General features: G+C 50.9%; 1 protein-coding gene across 4 annotated transcripts in view; it reads right to left on the bottom strand.

Moving 5' to 3' along the window:
* The window catches only part of LOC105199515 (leucine-rich repeat-containing protein 49), a 144,340-nt gene that overhangs the window by 106,693 nt on the left and 16,152 nt on the right, over positions 1–21,495 (bottom strand). The window contains exons 2-3 of one of the 4 annotated variants that reach the window (XM_039451244.1): positions 19,963–20,043; positions 19,627–19,719 (exon numbers count right to left, since the gene is read on the bottom strand). The exons of 2 other annotated variants lie outside the window; for them this stretch is intronic. The gene's annotated coding sequence lies outside the window, so the exon portion shown is untranslated. The remainder of the gene's footprint in view (positions 1–19,626; positions 19,720–19,962; positions 20,044–21,495) is intronic. One more of the 4 variants, XM_039451245.1, reaches the window with a different exon arrangement.

Below are 21,495 nucleotides of genomic sequence, written 5' to 3'. Positions count from 1 at the left end.
GCGAGTAACACACCGGTCAGCTGTTTGTCAAACTCTTCCGTCGCTTTTGTCGTGATATTTATACGGAAATTCGTCGTTTGGTTCGGCCAATCGTGTTCCTTGCGGCATGCAGCTCCAACGCTTAGCCGAAATCCGAATACCGGAAAGCGACTCAGCATTAGCTGGCGCGGCGCGATGGTGTTGCGGGCCGGAAGCCCGACAGACCATCAGCGTCTTTCGATATTTCTAGCGTATGCGGAATTCGAGTCCGCTACGCGTATGCATAGCAATAGGAATCTTAATTTCCTGTTGCTATGCGTGTAATTATCGTAGTTGTACAGGGTACAACATATGCTAACATTCCGAACTGTTTTTGAAGCGGTAGATTTTGAAACTCCAGTAAAATCTCCTACCACATTTAAAAATGATCCTGCAGCATAAAACCTTAATGCTAGTAGTAATTGATTCTGGGTAGCTAAGTATTCATTTCCGAAATTAAAAAATTTTTAAAAATAAACTTAAAATTATAAAAGGAGGAAAAAAGTTAAATACCCAGGTAGCAATATGTCAATAGTATGTCAACAAATCGATCATGATTGTAGAGCAGATTTCTATCCATTGTGATGTATCTTCTTAAACTTAGTTTCTGTCATTACAATTTGTCAGTCATTAACAACAAAAATTCAGAAATAGAGCTAGAAATATATCATGACATCGCTTGCTTATTTTTTAATACATTTTTAACAAGATCAGAAAACACAGTAAATTGTGCTCAAATGTTGCTAAATTTCTATTAATATAATATGTAAAAAAAAAAGAAAACATACATTTGCAATATTTGCTCTTGGCAGGATTGGCTATCTGAGTATAACTTTCAAAATTTTATTTATAAAAATAATATATTTATATTACATTTTAATATGTTATCACATCACTGTACTTACCTTTGTGTTGGATATGAAATTTCATCTTCAATTTGTTCTAATATTAGATTTACTGTCCGTTTTGATAATCGAAATTTAGTAAAAAATCATAATTATCTAGTTCTTCATAATAGTTTGGTCTGCAACGAAATATTTTTGGTCTTCTTTCACCCTCTTCATCACTGCTGTATGCGTTTACATCAAAATGATCAAAATCCATATTTTTTTTTATGCAAACGTCAAATGCAATCTATCTTTGTACATAAAAAGTAGGTTATATTCTTTCAGTTAAGCTAAAACCAGAAGTTAACCGGTAGAATATCTGCGAGTAAAAGTTACCGCTACAAAACCATTGGTTTAACGATTAACCAAAGATAGAAAAACGCAATTTTTATATTATCCTTTAGTTAAGTCTAAACCACAAGTTAACCGGATAATGAAAAACCGGGCCTTAAGGGGGTTTACGCGTTTCGTAGAGGGGAAGACCCGTTAATTGGGAAGTCGGCGGTTCCTTGTACTCCCTCAATGGGATCGCGAGTCTAGCGGGAGAGCCTGTGCGCATGCCTCTGGTGAATCCCGCCCTCCTGCGTTACTACCGGGAAGACACTCGTGGAGATTTTAGCAAGTATAGATATCAGGTCTCCTGGCCATGGGGCTGATTAGGGCCTTATGAGCGGACAAAATTGCACGCCTGACATTAAAGTCCCACATAATCGCTTGGACCTTCCCCGAGACCCGAGAGATACCCGTACCAGAGTTTCCTCCACGTCAACAAAAAAAAAGAAGCGTCAAATAAATTGCGCTCGTACAATAAAGTGTACTACAATAAACAACATAAAACCCCCACAAAGTACAAACCCCGCGTTTGTGTTTTAATAAGGGACAGCACAGTGCATCCTGACGAGGACAGAAAGTTAAAAACCGCGTATAAAGGGGTCTATCAAATTGCCAAAACCTTAGATAAAAACCGATATGTAGTTACAGACATTCCCGGCTTTAATGTCACTCAACTCCCATATAACTCTATTTTGTCGCCAAATAAACTAAAACTATGGCAACTAGTAGCTCCCTAACTTCCCGACATAAAGCGTGAGTCGCGTAATATTATTTAATGTTTAGATGGTCATTAAATATGTTAAATTCCTTTTACGTTACGACCACTGTTTTACGAATTATATTTAAGGTTTATGTTCCATGCAATTTTTACGTAGTTATTAGTAGTGTGATCAATTCTTTGTACTTTTATTTTGTGAGGTGCTACAAAAGAGAAAGATAAATGTTTGGGTAACAAACAGCTCTTCAAGATTGGCCAAATCTGTAAGACGTAACCCTATTTTAAGTATTCGCGCCTCCCTTCTGGATTGGTTACCGGAATCAAAGAGTTCTTTGAGCCTTACCATTGGCTAGAACCAATGGAGAGATTGTAATTTTCCGCTGCAAGCGCCACGTAGAAGGCGCGGAGAAAAAGTTGAGTTGATAAGGCAATGTGTGTGGCAATAGCCAAAGGCGAGCGATTAAGTTAAAAACGTTAGAGAGAGAAATAAAGTGTGTGTGTATGATAATAAGAATCTCGGGCTTAGTTTGTGTCATTCGGTGGCATGCCCCTTTTCCTTCATATCTCAAAGAATCTACCAACCCGATCTATTTCCCTCCAGGAGGTTACCCAGTATTCAATTCCCCTCTTGCGAGTCTTTTACGATAGCAATTAGGGTGGTCAAAATAAAAATAGTTTCTCCGCCTTACAATTACAAGAAAATACAATAAAAAGTATAGAAAGTTAGAGAAGTACCGATATCTTTTAATTAGAGAACTACTGATATTCTAACATTATATCTTTTATTGCATTTTCTTGTAGTCAATTTCAAAAACTTTTCAAAACATTATAAATAAGTTTATTTTCGTTAAATACTTTCCAAATTATGACCCTCGAAAGTTACAATACACTGTAGCTTTCAAGCCTGACAACTCGGGAAGTACTCAACAAAAATAAACTTTCTTGTAAGGTTTTCGTAAGCTCTTGACACCAGCTATTAGATTCTGAAATCTAAAGTAGGATGTTTTATTTAAAAAAAGTTAATGTAATTTGGTTGACCTTGGCAACGTCATCCAAGGTTAAATTGATAAGATTAATAAATAGATCTTTTGAAATTCCACAACTTTTACCTGAAACACTTTTTCCTGAAATGCTTAGTTTTTGAGATATTCTGCCGTTCTGGAACTTTTTAAACACCCTGTGTACATATATTGTATTTAATTTAATGTAATCTTTGATATCTTGAGAAAAAATATAGTCTTTACACTTATAATAAAATTTTATTTTACAAACAAAGTAAAACAAAGGTTAAGGCTTTTATAAATAAATTAAAATTAGGGAACAATGAGCTCAAGAGCCACGCAGGATGTCAGACGCAAATAAATAAATCAACGCATAACTCTAATGTCAGGTAACTGTTTTGACCTTTAATGACGGTTTTCTTCAGTACAGATATTACAAGTCTACAAAGTAATCGTACTAATTAAGATATGAATTTATCGAAATAAACAAATAGAGATCAAATATAAAAAAAGAAAACAAGTTACCGAATAAATAGAAATTGTGCAAAACCGAGGTGTACATCTTATTTCAACATCTTAGCATGATAACATTATAAACGACCTCACAAAGCGTGTGCAGAGACAACAGCTTCGTAAAACCACATAAACTGATTGTTAACAAATAAATAAATAAGAAAATAATATTAAAATGATGATTTTAAAACTTGTAACAGACAACAATACAAATTAAGTAGTTAAAAGAAATAAACGGAAAATAAATAAAAGTAAAAATAAATATGAAAGCTGTACAAGTTATAAGATATAAAATTGTAAAAAAAACACATTATAAAAATTATGCAAAAACAAAAAAAGGAAAAAAAATTAATTGAAGCAAAAATTATATACAAAATACCTCTATGCACCAAAACTCTTGTCACAGCCTTGAGATGGGATGTTACATCTCCTCGCCCCACAGTTGGGCAAGAGGGCCAATGCCCTCAGAGGTCTAATGACCAACCTTCGGGGCCCGGGTGTCGGTGCCAGATGCGCGTACATGCACGCAGTCATGTCCGGAGTGCTATATGGTGCCCCGGAGTCTGGTGCGGAGCAGCGAGGGCCAGCCGCAAAATCCTGCAGCACTTGTGTTCTGTGCAGAGATTGCTGGTCCTTCGCATTGTGCGCGCGTATGGCACATCTCCCAGCGACGCAACAATGGTCCTGGCGGGAATTCCGCCTGCGGAATACTTGGCGGAGGCCCAAGCGTGACTATACGCTCGGGTCAAAGCCTCCCGCCTTCAGGGCAACATCGTAGCCTTGAGGACCATGTCGCTGTGGAGAAAGAGAGCCCGTCGGCGAGCAATCGAAAAATGGCAAAATCGTCTTGCCATCGACCCGCCGACGGTGAGCACCCGGGTTCTGGAGGCCGTCCTCCCCCACCTAGAGGAATGGGTGGACTGTCCATGGGGCGGTCTCTCCTATAGAATGACGCAGGTATTCACCGGGCATAGATGTTTCGGTGAATACCTGCGTCGAATAGGGAAGGAGCCGACGACGCGCTGCCACCACTGCAGAGTTGAACTGGACTCCGCGCAGCACACGCTGAAATACTGCCCAGCATGGGATGAGCTGCGCGGAGTCCTAAAAGAAGAGATTAGGGACGACCTTTCTCTGAGGGCCGTTGTTGGTAAAATGGTCCTCAAGGAGAGCTGCTGGAAAGCAGTCTCCTCCTTCTGCGAGCAAGTAATGCTGCAGAAGGAGGAGGCCGAGAGACGGCGCCGACCATGACGGAGCGGCGGGCAGCGACGACAACGTCGCCGCTGTCCCCCCTGTAGCGAGGGGGGTGGGGGCCCCCACCCTTCACGAGGTTGACCAGATCCTTCCGGGGACCGGAGTCCCCATCGGAAACGGAAAAGGTATACTGCCGCTGTACCCCCCTCCCTCCTGACTGTCGAAAAGGAAGGGGGGGGGACGACAATATTCTCGCCCTTAATAGGGGGAACGAGTCTCCCGCCTCCCCTGCTAATGGCCCAGCTTCTCGGAGGCGGGCGAGGCGGGGCCTACTGAAGCTTACACCTGGCGGCGCTGATCCGCCATAACATTAGGGGAGGGGGGGGTCTTCCTCTCTTCTCTCGGGAGGTTAGGTTAGGTTAGGTTAGGTTAGGTTAGGTTAAGTTGAGGAGGCGAAGAAGGGGGGGGAGGCGTAGAAGGTACCTGCAGCAACACCAGCAGCAGGGGCCTCCTCCTCCCCCTTAGACTGTAGTCGTGGGATGTGAACGTGTGTGTGTGGAGGCACGGTGGAGAGGGGGGACCCTCACTGCGCCGGCTAGACCGGACGGGGGGCCCTGCCCTCTCCACCGTTAATGGGAGGGACGGGGGTGGAAACAGGGCTGGCTCCGCCGCTCTTTTCCTGCCCCACCGGGGTTCGCTGGGGGGCCCTCCCGGTGGCGGCGTCATGCGCGTCGTCGCCGGGAGGGCCCGCCGGCGCGGCTGAGGGCTCCCCCTACGGGGGTTTGAGCCGAGCCGAGAAGGAACGGTGGGAAGGGGGGACCCTCACAGCGCCGGCTAGACCGGACAGAGGGTCCCACCCTCCCCACCGTTGAGGAGGTACGCCTCGGGCGGAATCAGCGGCGGGGTAGTTGCCCGGCTGACCCGCCTCGGGGCTTGGGGCGCGGGAGTGCGTACCTAGGGCCCTCTCCCAAGGGGGCCCGACGCACTCCCGGCGTCCCGGTTCGGGCGGCTGGGGCTCGACCTCGGTCGAGTTCTGGCCGCTAACTCCGGAGGGGGGTTCCTGCCTTCGGGCGGGGACCCGTTTGGGCTAGGACGGATCGCGGTGCATGCTTAGTTCGATCCCGCGATCCGTCCCGAGCCCAGATGCCGGAAAAAGTTGGTTTTTAGTGAGTATGTCGGCTAGTCAGGTCGACGAGTCTCACATACCCCGCGTTCCTGTCCCCACAGGACCTGGGACCCATAAAGGCGTTTCCCAACTAAAAAAAAAAAAAAAAAAGGTTAGGTTAAGTTAGGTTGACTCCCCCACCCCCTCGACGGTGATCCACCTTGACGTGGTGAGGGGGCTCCCGTTTCCTTAGCAGAAAACGGGCTAAGAGATCATCACATGTCCCTCCACCGGGAGTGGCATGTTTTTCGGGCAGGTTACGCGTATCCGCGACGCGTTACCCTGGACTCTGAATGAAGAGACCTGGCTGCGTCACGGGCGAGGCGGTCATGGTTCGAAAGGGCGGGCGTAAGCCTCCCGATTAGAGCCAGAGGTAGAGATACCCTTAAGCCGTCTCGTGACTGGACAAGGTTGGTGTCCCCCTTGAAGGAGTCACGCGGAGTGTTAGTTCACCCGCCTAGGCGTGCAATTCCCCGGAAGGGCTGGCCGGAGGATGAGGGACCCATAGCGAAGCGCTCAAGTCCCGAATCTGAAGGCAATCAGTCTTGGTGCCACCGCGTTGGCACCCGGGCGTGAGACTCTTGGGTGTAGCGGCCCTGGCCGGTACTGCACCCAAACGGTCACCACCCCGCTAATTAACAAATCCGACGATGGGAGCTATCCCACGTCGGGGTTACCGGGTAGGATTCCTGCCTTGCAAACCGTTGTAAGGCGGGTACTCAGAGACGGCGTGGGGATTCTCTGAGGCACGGGCTAGGCGGGGGGATGGAAGATGGAGAGGTCACTACCGGGGTGGCCCAAAGCCCAACATCGCTCCAACAGGGATCTGCATTCCCCCTCGTATAAAAACTCGGATGCAGGGACACGGGTAGGTGGAGGTGGATTGACGCGGGCCTCCCACGTGGGAGCGCACGGGTCGCCCACCGGCCAGCAGGGGTCTGCCTTCCCCTAGCTTAAAATACGAAGGCAGGGACACGGGTAGGAGCGGTAGATAGACGCAGCGGTCTTCCGAGATCAAAGGGAGTCGCTGATGTCACACACCGCAAACAGGTAACTTCCTCTGCCTGTATACATAACCGGAGGCATAGAGGGGCGGGGTAGGGGGGAACGTAGCTTCGCGCGCGTTTACCGGGTAGGCGGAGGTGGATCGACGCGGTTCTCACACTGAAAGGGCTGTGAGTTCATGTGTCACACATCGGCCAGCAGGGTTTTGCCTCCCCCTAGTTTAAAACTCGGAGGCAGGGACACGGGTAGGGGCGGTGGATAGACACGGCGACATACACATATCAAAAGTATGCCACTGACGTCACACATCGCCACACAGGGAACGATGCCGCCCCTGTATAAAACACGGCGGCAGGAAACGGGTAGGGGTGCTGGGTGAAGGAGGGACCGGAATCCCGAACTCACGTAACACCAACAGGGGCCCGCCAGTCCCCTGGATAAAAAATCGTCTGGTCGTGATCCGTTTCTTTAGGATAAGATAGCTATGTCTCCACGATGGGAGACCCGGGCAGGTACTTTTTCGCAACCCGTTGCGAGGAAGATGACTCGGTTTCGGCGGGGATTTTGCCCGAGTCGCGGTTCTAGGCGGGGGACGGAAGGTGGAGGTACATAGTCCCGAAGCCTTGCATCTCACCAACAGGGGTCTGCATTCCCCCTTGTATAAAAACTCGGATGTAGGGACACGGGTAGATGGAGGTGGATTGACGCGGGCCTCCCACGTGGGAGCGCACGGGTCGCACACCGTCCAGCAGGGGTCTGCCTTCCCCTAGTTTAAAACACGAAAGCAGGGACACGAGTAAAAACGATGGATCGACGGAGTGACTTCTACCAAACGGGGTCACCGGTGTCACACATTGCAAACAGGTATCGTCCTCTATCTGTATAAAAACCGGAGGAAAACGGGGGGACGGGGGGCTAACTTCGCGCACGCGGAGGGAGAGTGATCACTCGTGATCAGTCTCTCTCCAAGACAGGAGTCTGCTTTTGCTGTATAAAATACGGAAGCAGGGAAACGGGTAGGAGGAAGTGTGTGCCGTTGTACTCGTGGCGAGAATTTTTCCGCTGCGTGTTCATGCGTCACACATTGGCCAGTAGGGGTCTGCCTTCCCTCTAGTCTAAAACTCGGAGGCGGGAACACGGGTAGGTGGAGGTGGATAGACAGCGTCTCCCACGGAAGAGAGTCGTTTGTCACACACCGGCCAGCAGAGGTTTACCTTCCCGTAGTCTAAAACTCGAAGGCAGGGACACGGGTAGGTGGAGGTGAATTGACACAGGCCTTCCTTCATGGGAAGCGCGTGTGTCGCACACCGGCCAGCAGGGGTCTGCCTTTCCCCTAGCATAAAAACTCGAAGGCAGGGAAACGGGTAGGAGAGATGGATGATTGAGAGATCCGGATTCCAAAACCATTCATCGGTAAAAGGGGTTTGCCTTCCCCAACCGTCAGGCAATCGGGTCCAGGGTGCTACTCGCCAATGTCGAGAGCGTCCCTGGGAACTATGGCGTGGCCTGACCTGTGGTTCGGAGTTCGGCTATCGCACGACTCGTCGTCGCACATGAAGGCTCCGGTCGGTCTCCCCCTTGCTGAATCGTGCTGACGATCCCGACCCTGCCCCAACCCGGGGTCGTGGTTTCCAGTTAAACGAGGAAGGCCACACCCATCTGGTGTGCATTTGGTTTATGCACCCATCAGGGTGCATATTATTTTTACTCTGGAAGAGTCGTGCGGTAGGTGCTTCAACTGCCAACACAGGCGTCCGTCTGTGGTGTTTATCTCTAATCCTACTATAAAACAATCGCAGAGCACACGCGTACGGTCTTCCCTGGCCAGAAGAAGGGTGCCGGAATCCTCCTTCTAGCGTAGATAGCGATCAACCGTCCTTTGGTTAAGAAGGGCGGCAGGAGGGGCTGCCAAACGGGACGGAAGCAGGTGGTCTCGCTCGTGAGATCGCCCGCCCTTTCTTTTTTCCCCCTTGATGGAGATCCACCTTGACGTGGTGAGGGGGCTCCCTCTTCCTCAAGTTGCCTGCGGGCGAGGAGAGGTTGAGGGTCCAAGAGATCTCCAACGATGATGGCGTCTGCCTTCTTCGAAGGCTGACGCACCCCCGAGGCGCTTTGCGCGGAGGGGTTGTGGTGAAGGGGGTGTCGGTGGATCCACTGTATCTGGGGACGGCGTCGCTTGCGGCGCGCGTCCTGGCATGGTGGTAGCCAACTCCCTTACGTGAGACAGACGGGCCGGCGGGATCTCAGTTCTACTGAACCCGTCGGGCTGGGCCGTTTCTGAGCTGTCCGGACTTGTCCGTGGTAGAGTCGAAGCGGCGTGGGATGTCCCGGCGCGTGCATCGTGGGAAATTCTCCCCGGTGCATCGGGTCGGGACGGCCCTCGGGCCGCTCGGACATTTCCGAGGCGGGGCCGGGGGCGTGTGTTGTACGGAGCGATAGTCGTTTCCGCGAGGGGATTCGTCCCGGATCGGAGCATTTATCGTTCCAGGGCAGAGCGGACGGGCCGCTGGGATCCCGGTTTTTCCGGACCCAACGGGCTGGGCCGTCTCCGGGCCGCCTGGAATTATTCCGGGGCAGGGTCGGAGCGGTGGAGGACTGTCCAGCGCGTGCCTCGTGGGAAACTCTCCCCGGGGTTGCGGGCTAGACCGGCCCCGAGGCCGCTCGGAAGTTTTCCGAGGCAGGGCTCGGGGCGAGACGTAAGTGTCCGGTGTCTCCGCGACGGCGCCCCTTTCGAAGCGGGACACTGGGCGGTGGTGTGTCTGTCGTGAGGGCCGTGTACCTCACGGCAGACGTGCTGGTCGCCACGGCGGTTAGGGTGCGGAGGGGGCGTCGCCTCCGTTGTCCGATCTGTCCGTGGGGCCCCTCGGGTGGCGCCACCCGTGACGGTGCCCCCACTGTCGGAGGTGGGGGACCCCCGAAAGCCGCGGGAGTCTGGGGCTTGCCCCGCCCGCGGTGAGGCCCGTGCACCGGATGACTAATTCCTGGTGCCAGCGCTATAAGCCGACCCCCGGGAGTACCCGGGACACCCCCTTCCAACACTGTGGGGGGGGGGGAGATACGCCGGTCGGTGCAGCCGTCACGGGCAGTGAGATCAACCTTATAATGAACATTAACAATGGTAACAAAAATCAGGGTGGGAGCGTGAGCACCAACACTTGCGCTGAGGGTGGAAAGGGCGCCTTGGATCCCCCTACGCCCACAGGCTACGATGACGTAGCCCCAGCGGAGGGTAGGGAAGACACCCCCTACATAAGGGGTCCCCACACCGCGGCGGGCGAGCTGGAATATTTCAGCCTGACCCAAAGTACTGACGAGGGCTTTTTTAGGAAGCCGGGACCTAAGTCTGCGAAAGCAAAGGTTCTGAGCTCTGTGAGAGTAACGCCCCCGTACACTTTACGGGAGTATCCCGTGCTTAAAAAGAGGGGTAGTGTAGAGACTTTTCCAACCATTCCAGTTATTCCGGCTGCTACAGGGGATGCGGTACGCATGGTGGTAGAACCAGATCTCCCCATGCACTACTCCGCGGAATACGATGGTGGGGAGTCGGATACCAGCACCGCAACGACGGCCACGGTGGCCAGTACCGCCACGAATGCAAGCCGGAAGAGGAGGGCCAATAAGGGGGCCTCCTCTGATGGGGACAAAAATACCAAAGCGCGCAGGACTATTCCGGCTGAAAACCGCAAGGACGCTCAATATTAAGCAGAGGCCGAGGTGATCTAGAAATGGATGGCCAATAAAAAACAACCCGACGGCTAAAGCCCTCTTAGGGTTAGAACCAAATGCAGGGAAAGATGGAGACATGATAAAAAATATGACTATCCAGGAACTACAAATCCAATTGGACAATGGGATGGCCCGTATTAGGGAAATCTCAAATTATAAAAAGGGGTTAAAGGGTACGACAAAAAAGGCTCTGCGAGAAATCGCGACACTTGCAGAGTCTGTTTTCAAAGAAGTGAGCGAGCGGTCGCGAAACGAGAAGGTTCGCAGGCTGCAGTCTGCTAATAATAAACTCAAAAAAGAAGTTGACCTCTTGAAAGAGGAGTTACTAAAAATAAAGCGACAGCTTGAACCAGCTACGAAAGGGGAAAAAACACGGAAGGCCGTTCCCAACTGTGCTTTCTCAGCGGCGCCCAGCGGATGCCGGTCAAATAGGAGGATACTTAGCTCCTCAGAAGACGCGGAGGCACAAGCAAAGGACAGCGCTGCTCGAAAGCGACGCCTTATACCAACCCAGATGGCCATACCAACCCAGACGGCGGGCGCACAGGCTCCGCCACTACCGACTGCTGAAAACGCCGCTCAGAGGGTGTCGGCTAGTGGCACACCGGAGGGTGCCAACGCACAAGGAAAAGACCCGCAAACCAAGGAGGAGCGCCTCCTTGACTTGCTATTAAGGAAGGTGGGCTTTATGATCGATGCGAAATTTGCGTCGACGAAGAGAGGCTCCTACCTGAGAAATCCTGGAGACCTTCGTTGACTAAGGGTCAAGAAGCCAGAAATAAGGGAGTGAAAGCGTCGACTGATCAGGGTTCGGGGGCACCCCTTTCTCACGGAGCCTCCCAGAGCGCTCTCAGAGGCTCCGGGAGTAGAGGAATAGCTGGAGAAAGCGTCAGAAGGGAACCCACCACTACTTCCGCTCTTACCGTGCCAGTGTCCCCGACCACCACGGCAACGACCAATGCGGGGGCCTGGACAACGGTAATTGGAAGGAAGGAGAAAAAGGCCAAAGCAAAGCTGGCCAAGGAAGGGGCAAAGGCTAGAGCCACGGTGGACACAGCACCAGCTAAAAATGGGAATGGCGGAACCCACAAGGGAAAAACCAAGGAAAATAAAGAGAAGAAACTATCTAAAATAAAGGTCCCCACCAGAGCTGCGGTGGTATTGACGGCGGTGGATAGCGCGAAGGTTACGGTGGCGGATGCCCTTGCCAAGGTCAAGAATAACATTGACCTTAGGAGCATGGGCATCCAGTCGCTACGCCCCAGAAGAGCTCGATCGGGGGCAATCACCTATGAAGTCCCCGGTGAGCAGAGTCAAGAGGGAGCGGATAAGTTGGCAGCCACGCTTCGCGAACACCTTGATGAGAACGAGGTGAAGGTTGCCAGACCTGTCAAGACAGCCGAGCTCCGGCTGTCGGGCCTAGATGATGGAACCGATGCCTTGGCGGTTGCTGAGGCGGTAGCGAGAGTCGGAGGTTGTAAAACCTGGGAAACCCAGGTCGGTGATATTAGGCGCCCAAGAGGCGGATTGGGGAGCGTATGGCTCAGATGTCCCGCCGCGGCGGCTCGTAAGCTGGCGCAGGCGGGAAGGATGCAGGTGGGATGGGTCTTGGCCAAGGTCGAAGCTCTGAGACCCAGACCCGCACAATGTTTTAAATGTCTGAGAACGGGCCACACCATCAGCAACTGTACTTCGACAGTTGATCGAAGTGGCCGATGTTACAGGTGTGGATGCGAAGGCCATACTGCCGGCCGCTGCGAGGAGGAGGAGCCTAAATGCCCGCTCTGTGCCGATCTAGGCAGGCCAGCTGGGCACCGCTTTGGGGGGCCATCATGTAATCCTCCCCCTGAGAAAAAGGAGGGAGGTGGAAAGCGTCTTAAAGGAACAATTCCTCGCAATTCTGACGCGACAATGGAGACAGAGGGTCCAATAACGAACACACAGCGGGCAGGAAGTAGCCAGGAGGAGGCGATGAACACAGCTCGCTAATGGGTCATCGTCTCCTCCAGACCAATATAAACCACTCCGCCAGGGCACAAGACTTCCTGGTCCAGACCATGGCGGAGTGGGACATTGATGTGGCGGTCGTGGCCGAGCCCTACGTCCCCCCCCCCACTGACAACAGGTGGCGGGGCGACACAACGGGTCTGGTTGCGATCGTTGTCAGAGATGCGAACGTGGAGCTCCCGCTCATTCGTGTGTACGGGGGCGAGGGTTTCGTCGCGTGTCGGTGGAGCACCAGGTTCATCGTGGGGGTCTACATCTCCCCCAACATCTCGCTCGAAGAGTATGAAATGAGATTGGAGGAAATTGGGGGAGTCGTCCGCCGGTTGTGCCCGGGTTGGGTGCTGGTGGCGGGCGACTTCAATGCCAAATCTGTTGAATGGGGGTCAACAACAACGGACCCCAGGGGCGAGATGTTGGAGGACTGGCTAGCAGGGCTGGACCTCCACGTCGTAAATAGAGGATCGGTGCCCACCTACACGTCGGCCCGCGGGAGTTCCGTAATTGACGTCACCTTTGGGTCGGCGTCAGCTTACGACGAGGTGATGAACTGGACGGTCTCGGACGAGAAGACTCTATCCGACCATAAATACATTATGCTGGAGATTTCCTCGCCGAGACCTCCAGGTGCAGAGGAAGTCCGACAGAGGGGAGCAACGTACTCCCCCCCCCTGGATGGGCCCTGGGGCGCCTTGACGATGACATGGCCTACACAGCTGCTGTCGCAAAGTCGTGAGAGGCGTCTCCGGAGACGGAGGAAATCGACGTCGAGGCGGAGGCGGAGTGGTTCAGCGAGGCACTCACGCAGATTTGCGACGCCTCCATGCCTCAACGTCGCAGGGGAAAAGGTCCCCGGAAGAAGTCGGTGCACTGGTGGACGCCGAAGATCGCGGCTCTAAGAGAGAGCTGCAACTCCGCGCGTCGCCAGTACGCCAGGTACTGCCGGCGAAGAAGGGTGGACGACGAAGAGGCAGACCGACGATACGCGTTGTATCGTGGGGCGAAGAAGACCCTCCAGGCGGCCATCGCCAAGGCGAAAGCTAAGGCCTGGGGGGAACTTCTCGGGACCCTGGACGAGGATCCGTGGGGACGTCCCTACCGTCTCGTCCGGAATAAGTTCCGACATGCGGGCCCCCCGCGGACGGAAACCCTCGAACCGGGGTTTCTGAGGGACGTTGTGTCCGCCCTCTTTCCGGCGGACGAAGAGGAGAAAAACCGGCCTCGGGATGACCCGGCTGAGATCAGGCGAAGAACGAACTGGTCCGGGGAGCACAGGGTCACTGAGGGCGAGCTCAAACGGACGGTGGACAGAATGATGAAGAAGAAGACCGCTCCGGGTCCCGACGGGATACCGGGGAAGGGGAAAGTATGGTCCATCGCCCTGAGTGTCCTTAGTGACAGACTGAGGCGCCTATTTGACAGGTGCCTTCAGACGGACCAATTTCCGGCCTCGTGGAAGGAGGCCGGACTAGTACTGATCCCAAAGGCCGGGCGACCCGAGGGCGATCCCTTGTCCGAGCGTCCGATATGCCTGATTAGAGAGCTGGCCAAGTTATTCGAGAGAATAATAGCGTCTCGCCTCATGACGCACATGACAGAGGTAGGCCCCGATCTGGAACATTGCCAGTTCGGCTTTAGACCGGGGAGATCAACCGTCGGCGCGATACGACGGTTGAAATTCCTGGTCGACAGAGCGGTCTCCCGGGGCGGGTTGGCGTTGGCAATCAGTCTTGATATCGCCAATGCATTCAACACCCTGCCTTGGGAAAAGATCAGGGAGGGCATCCGCAGAAAAGGGGTCCCTCCCTATCTTCAGGAGGTGATAGGGGCCTATCTCTGTGGGCGCACAACCATCTGCGCCGACCGAGACGGCGGGTGCATGATCGGGGCGGTCAGCAGGGGGGTGCCGCAGGGCTCAGTGCTCGGCCCCATCCTGTGGAACGTGGGGTATGGCCACGTCCTAAGGCTGCGCCCGCCCGCCGGGGTGTCGTTAGTATGTAACGCTGGCGACACCCTGGTGGTTGTCTCGGGATGCGATTGGCGTGAGGTGAGACGCAGAGCGGCGACAGGGCTGCCTCTCGTTCTCCGCAGGATTGGACAGCTCGGACTAAAGGTGGCTCTCCATAAAACAGAGGCCCTCTGGCTTGGGGGGCCTCGTGAGAAAGGGCCACCTTGGAAGGGGATTCCGGTGGATGGCGTGCGGATCGAGGTAAAGTCTCAGCTGAAATACCTGGGGCTGATCTTCGACTCGCACTGGTCCTTCGGGCCACATTGGACGTGGATGGCTGCCAGGTTGGATCTTGCGACACAGAGCTTGGCTCGAATAATGCCCAACCTCGGCGGCCCCGGTGAGGGAGTGCGCCGCCTCTATATGGGGGTGGTGCACTCCATAGCCCTGTATGAAGCGCCGGTGTGGTGCGGCCCCCTGATGGCCTCCACAAGAAGCATGGAGCTGCTCCATGAAACGCAACGCAAAATGGCCATCAGGGTGGCAAGAGCGTACCGCACCGTGCCGCGAGAGGCGGCTTGTGTGCTCGCGGGCTCGGTCCCGTGGGCGTACGTGGCATGCTCCTTAGAGGAGATTTACAACTGGAAGGAGGAGCATGCCCGCAGGATCGGGCCAGCGGCGCATGAGTCGCTACTGGAGAGGAGAGCCCGCGCTAAACGGGGGAAGTTCCAGCACTGGCAGGAGAGGCTCCCTCATGCCAGGGTCGGACTCAGCGTAATTGAGGCCATTGGGCCCTTACTCGAGCAGTGGGTGGGGAGGGGTCGTGGGGGCCTCTCGTTCCACATGACGCAGGTGCTCACCGGGCATGGTTGCTTCGGGGAGCACCCGCACGAAAGGACTGGACGGGAGGCCACCACGAGGTGCCACTACTGTCCGGAGCCCAGGGACACGGCGCAGCACACTCTCGAGGAGTGTCCCGCGTGGGCTAACGAGCGCCGTGCCCTCATGGCAGTGGTGGGGGACGACCTCTCTCTATCCGCGGTGGTGGGACAGATTTTGGAGGGTCCCAAAAAGTGGAACGCGTTCGCCTCTTTCTGCGCTACTGTAATGCTACAGAAGGAGGCGGCAGAGCGGGTGCAGGATGCGCCTGACGCGCCGCCTGAGAGAAGGCGCAGGGGGAGGGGGGAGACGGAGGAAGGTGTACCTGCAGCAACAGTAGCAGACCCTCCTCCCTCTTTACCAACCCTCCAGTGGGAGGACAGGGTAGGAAGAGGGTAGGCTTTGCCGCCCTCTCCCTGCCCACTAGAGTTCGCCGGCGTCCCGGCGACGGCATCTCTCGCGACGAGATTTGTCGTCGCCGGGAGAGCCCGCTGGCGCGGCTCATCGCTCCCCCTCACCAGAGGGATTGAGTCGGGCCGAGAAGGAACAGTGGGGAGGGGGGACTCTCACAGCGCCGGCTAGACTGGACAGAGCCCTACCCTCTCCACTGTTGAGGAAGTACGCCTCGGGCGGAATCAGCGGCGGGGTAGTTGCCCGGCTGACCCGTCTCGGGGCTTGGGATGCGGGAGTGCGTACCTAGGGCCCTCTTCCAGAGGGGGTCCGACGTACTCCCGGCATCCCGGTTCGGGCGGCTGGGGCTCGACTTCGGTCGAGCTCTGGCCACTAACTCTGGAGGGGGGTTCCCGCTCTCGGGCGGGGACCTGTTTGGGCTAGGACGGATCGCGGTGCATGCTTAGTTCGATCCCGTGATCCGTCCCGAGCCCAGACGCCGGAAAAAGTTGGGCTTTAGTGAGTATGTCGGCTAGTCAGGTCGACGAGTCTCACATACCCCGCGTTCCTGTCCCCACAGGACCGGGGACCCATAAAGGCGTTTCCCAACTATAAAAAAAAAGGTTGACTCCCCCAGCTCCGTCAGGGTGAGGGGGCAGAGCGTAATGCTCCTCCCCCCATAAGAGCAAGCGTAGGAACTTGCGCCGTACGGCGCGATTAGACTCGGGAAATTCGGCGGGGGCCGAATTCCCGAGTCTATACCCCCCCAACAACAACAGGGAAAGAGGCGGGGGAGGGACGGTGTCCCCTTCCCCTCGACCTGAGGCAGTCGGCCTCGCAGCCCTGTCGGAGGCCCTACCATAAGGGGTCTCTGGCGAGCTGAGGCGGCGGCCCTCGGCCGACCGGGTCCGGGGGGGCTCCGGAAATATGCTGCACGCGTTCCCGGAGTTCCCCCGTAAGGACCAGAGCAGGACACCCGGAGGGGTTTTAATGGGTAGGCCCCCGTCGACACATAGGCTGTGTTCCGATATAACTGCCAGTACTGGCAGTGGTGAAAAATCCGTTCCGTTATAGGTACGCAGCGCACTGCGACAGCATCTAGTAACATCAATGACGTCATGAATGGTAGCCATATTGCCACTGTGACTACTGCAGCTTCCAAGGTGAGGTAGCTACAGTGCAATATGGCTACTATGCTGTTCCGAAATACGATGCTATAGCAATGCTGGCAGTAATGCAGTAATATTGGAACAGTTGTGACAGTGTACTGTCATGACGTCACATTTATTGCACTGCCAGTAAAAACGGAACACAGCCATAGTCGGCGGGGGGAGAGTCCCATATAACCACCAGGCCTCCCCCGGGGCCTGGGGTATGCGGTAACGCATTTCCCCTCCGTTACCAAAAAAAAAGGATGTTACATCTCAATGAGAATAGATACCAATAATAAGGACCAAAACGGGATAACCTCGGTGGCCCAAACAAAAGGAATAGAAGAAGAGATGACAAACCTAAGAAAGGGAAATACGTTCGAGGATAGAAAGATACGCATACGAGAGGAGATATCGCTTTGTTTATTGAGTCCATGCAATTGATTTTTGATGTGTAACATCTCGGATATAGATCTTTTAACATAAGATGGCTCTTTGTCTAAAATTTCCACGTTCTCCCAATCAAATTCATAGTTTTCCCCAATGCGATGTAACGAAATAATTGAAGGAAAACTGGCTTTCCTAATATCTTATGTTCAACTTGTTTTTAATTGGCGTTTCGTCTGTCCCACGTAAGAAGAATCGCAGTCCTTACAATTAATTTTATAGACCACGTCATTACAAGAAAGACGTTCTATATGGTTTTTGCCAGTAATTATAAATTTATTCAATTTAGAAAAGATCGTGAATGCAACACTGCAGTCAAACTTACATGAGAAAGACGAAAATTTCTCTGATACCGACTCGATGTAAGGGATCGTAAAAAATCTTCTCACGCATTTATCCTCAACGCAGGTGTCATCTTTGGGCGGATCCTGATAGCGCACGGTGCGATAGTCCACATCCCGATAGCACACGTCAAATTTAAAATATTTCCCGATAACCCACATCTCTTTAGCACACGTTCCGATAACGCACGAAGTAAAACACGCTCTTGCCCGATCACACACGTCTCGATAGCACACGTCAAATTTAAATAATTCCCGATAACCCACGTATCTTTAGCACACGTGCCGATAACCCACGAAGAAAAACGCACGTCTCGATGGCCCAAGTCTCTATTACACATGTCTCGATAGCCCACGTCTCTATAGCGCACGTCTCGATAGCCCACGTCTCTATAGCGCACGTCTCGATAGCCCACGTCTCTATAGCGCACGTCTCGATAACTTAAGTCTCTATAGTGCACGTCTCGATAGCCCACGTCTCTATAGCGCACGTCTCGATAGCCCACGTCTTTATAGCGCACGTCTCGATATCCCACGTCTCTATAGCGCACGTCTCTATAGCGCACGTCTCGATAACCCACGTCTCTTTAGCACACGTCCCAATAAACCATGAAGTAAAAAATACGCTAAAGAGATGTGGGCTATCAAGACGTAGGCTATCAAGACGTGCACTATCGAGACGTGCGCTATAGAGACGTGGGCTATCGAGACGTGCGCTATAGAGACGTGGGCTATCGAGACGTGCGCTATAAAGACGTGAGCTATCGAGTCGTGCGCTATAGAGACGTGGGCTATCGAAACATGCGCTATAAAGACGTGAGTTATCGAGACGTGCGTTATCGTCCGTTTTTCTTTGTGGGTTATCGGCACGTGTGCTAAAGTGGGTTATCGGAAATTATTTTAAATTTGACATGTGCTATCGAGACGTGTGTGATCGGGCAGGTGCGTGTTTTATTTTATGCGTTATCGAGACGTGTGCTAAAGAGACGTGGGTTATCGAGAATTATTTTAAATTTGACGTGTGCTATCGGGACGTGGGCTATCGCACCGTGCGCTATCGGATCCCATCCGGTGGACATCATTGAAGACCTTGCACTGCAGGCGAGGAAATCCAGGAAACCTGAGAAGATGGCATCAACGTTTCGGACATCTCAACTTCGCGAACTTAAAAAGCTTAAAGACAAGTAATATGGTCGCAAGTTTGAACCTAGATGCAAAAAATACAAGCGAAGAGTGCGTGGTTTGCGCGAAAAGTAAAATTCAACAACTTCCGTATAAAAGTTTCGAACATAAAGAAAGACAAAAACTCGGGCTCTTACACTTGGACATTTGCGATCTGATAAATACGGAATCACTCAATGGAACCAAATATTTCGCGATGTTTATAGACAATTTCTCGCGTTACACAGAAACGGCAATGCTTCGACAACAATCGAACGTATTGACAGCATTCAAAAATTTCAAAATACGTGTAAAGGAGAAAACCGGGTGTGCAATTAAAAAGTTAAAAACAGACAACGCAAAAGAATATACTTCAAGAGGATTCAAAAAATTTCTTGAAGACGAAGGTATCGCGAGACAACTTTCGGTTGAATACACACCCCAACAAAACGGAATAGCCAAACGTGCGAACCGTACATTAGTCGACATGGCACGGTGTCTCATGCTTCAAGCAAACCTGCCACAGTCACTATGGGCAGAAGCAATCAACGCGTCTACCTTCCTAAGAAATAGATACCCAACAAAATCGTTCATCAATAAAACTCCATACGAGGCATGGCACAAAGAAAAACCATACGTCGGATTTCTACGAATAATAGGAAGCAAGGCAATCGCATTAAATGAAGAAAAGAAATAAAGAAATTCAATCCAAAAGACCTTGAGTATGTCTTCGTGGGTTACTCACACGAATCAAAATCCTATCGCTTATGGCGTCGAGGCACAAAAACAGTGATCAAAGCAAAAGACATCAAATTTTTCGGGACGCTCGACGATGAAACTGCAAATAATAATTTTTTGAATTTTAATCAAAATATTGAATTTTAATCAAAATATACAAAAAAAAAATCAAGTGACATCGAAGCGGATGAAGACGGACAAATCACTGAAGACGACAACACAAAAATACAAGAAAAACAGGATACAAACAGGAACATTGCTAAACGTGGTCCGGGTAGACCAAGAATCATGCAAAGCGAAAATGTTGGAAGGCCGAAGAAGATATATACAACCAAGAGCTTACCATCGAACAAAAATACGGAAGAAAGAAAGGATCCAACATCAGTAAGCAAAGCACTTGAACGAGAAGAAGCCAATTTATGATCTAGAAGCAATGGAAAAAGAATTCAAAACATTAAAAAGAAATGGAACATGGTCGTTGGTCCGTCGACCGAAAAATAAAAAGATTCTCACAAACACAATGGATCTTCAAGATAAAAAAAAGTTCACAAAGACAAATCGAAAAATACAAAGCTCGATTGGTAGCATGAGGTCACTCAAAAAGCAAGAATAGATTACAACGAGATATTTGCGCCAGTCGCACGCTACGAAATAATTCGAACTCTTCTTGCAGCAGCAGTAGAATGTACATACATCAAATGGATGTAGTATCTGCATACGTACAAGGAAATGTATCCGAAGAAATCTTCATGGAGCAGCCGGAATATTTTGAAGATACTTCCAAAAAAGTATGCAAATTACATAGACCACTTTACGGACAACAATCAGGACAAGAATGGTACAGAAAACTGGATGAATTCGTGACGCAATAAGGCGGATATCGGAATGAAATGGATCCATGCGTATACGTATTCAGTAAAACTGAAAAACGCATCATAATGGTAATATACGTAGATGCCCTTATTCTAGTATCAAAATACTTAATCAAATTAAACTTAGTAAAACAAAAATTAAAGTCGGAATTTTAAATCATAGATCACTAACATTTTGAAAATTAATATTGAAAAAGAGAGAGAAACTGGTCGTATCAAGCTGTCACAAAAAAAATACGTGAACAATCTAATGGAAAAATTCAATATGAATTCAGCAAAAACAGCATCTACACCAATCGACTCTAATATAAAAATTACAAAGGACCTAAGACCGAAAGACGACGAAGAAAGAGAGCAAATGAAAAATCAACCATATCGGGAACTCATCGGAGGATTGATCTATCAGACAAACGCAACTAGACCAGACATTATCCACGCAGCAAATACATTGAGCAGATTTTGTTCCGATCCCGGAGAAAGCCATTGGATTTTGGCAAAACGAGTACTCAAAGGAACGACGACATACGGTATAACGGTGTATTATTGTTTTTTTTTTTCAGTTTTTGGCATTGTATTAGATTTATATCAATAGAGAAGATGTTAGAATAGATCGATACCAAATCATACACACAATGCCATCTCTCGTCTTATATATATATTGTAAGTACACATTCAAATGTCTGAAGACATTCAACCTGTTTACGAGTTAGTCTGCCTCAGTCTATCTCTCGTATAAGACTACGCAGTCATTCCTTTGTAATTCACAAATATAAATTACTTTATAGTTTCGCTAACCAAAAACGTGTGAAATTAATCAATCCGATCCTGCTGACAAATAACAAAACTATAAAAATGTTTTATAATATTACATGAATATTAAAGTAACACATTAACAAGAATATGTAAATAAACATGTAACAGTAACAGAATATTTCTGTGATATTAAAAAGTATTAAATAATATTTTTTAAACATTTATACTAATATTATTTTAATTTTTAATAA

This window comes from Solenopsis invicta, chromosome 6 (assembly GCF_016802725.1).
Source record: "Solenopsis invicta isolate M01_SB chromosome 6, UNIL_Sinv_3.0, whole genome shotgun sequence".
NCBI classification, from domain to species: Eukaryota; Metazoa; Arthropoda; class Insecta; order Hymenoptera; family Formicidae; genus Solenopsis; species Solenopsis invicta.
The sequence above is the reverse complement of the archived record's forward strand: the minus strand, read 5'-3'. Positions and strand labels throughout refer to the sequence as shown.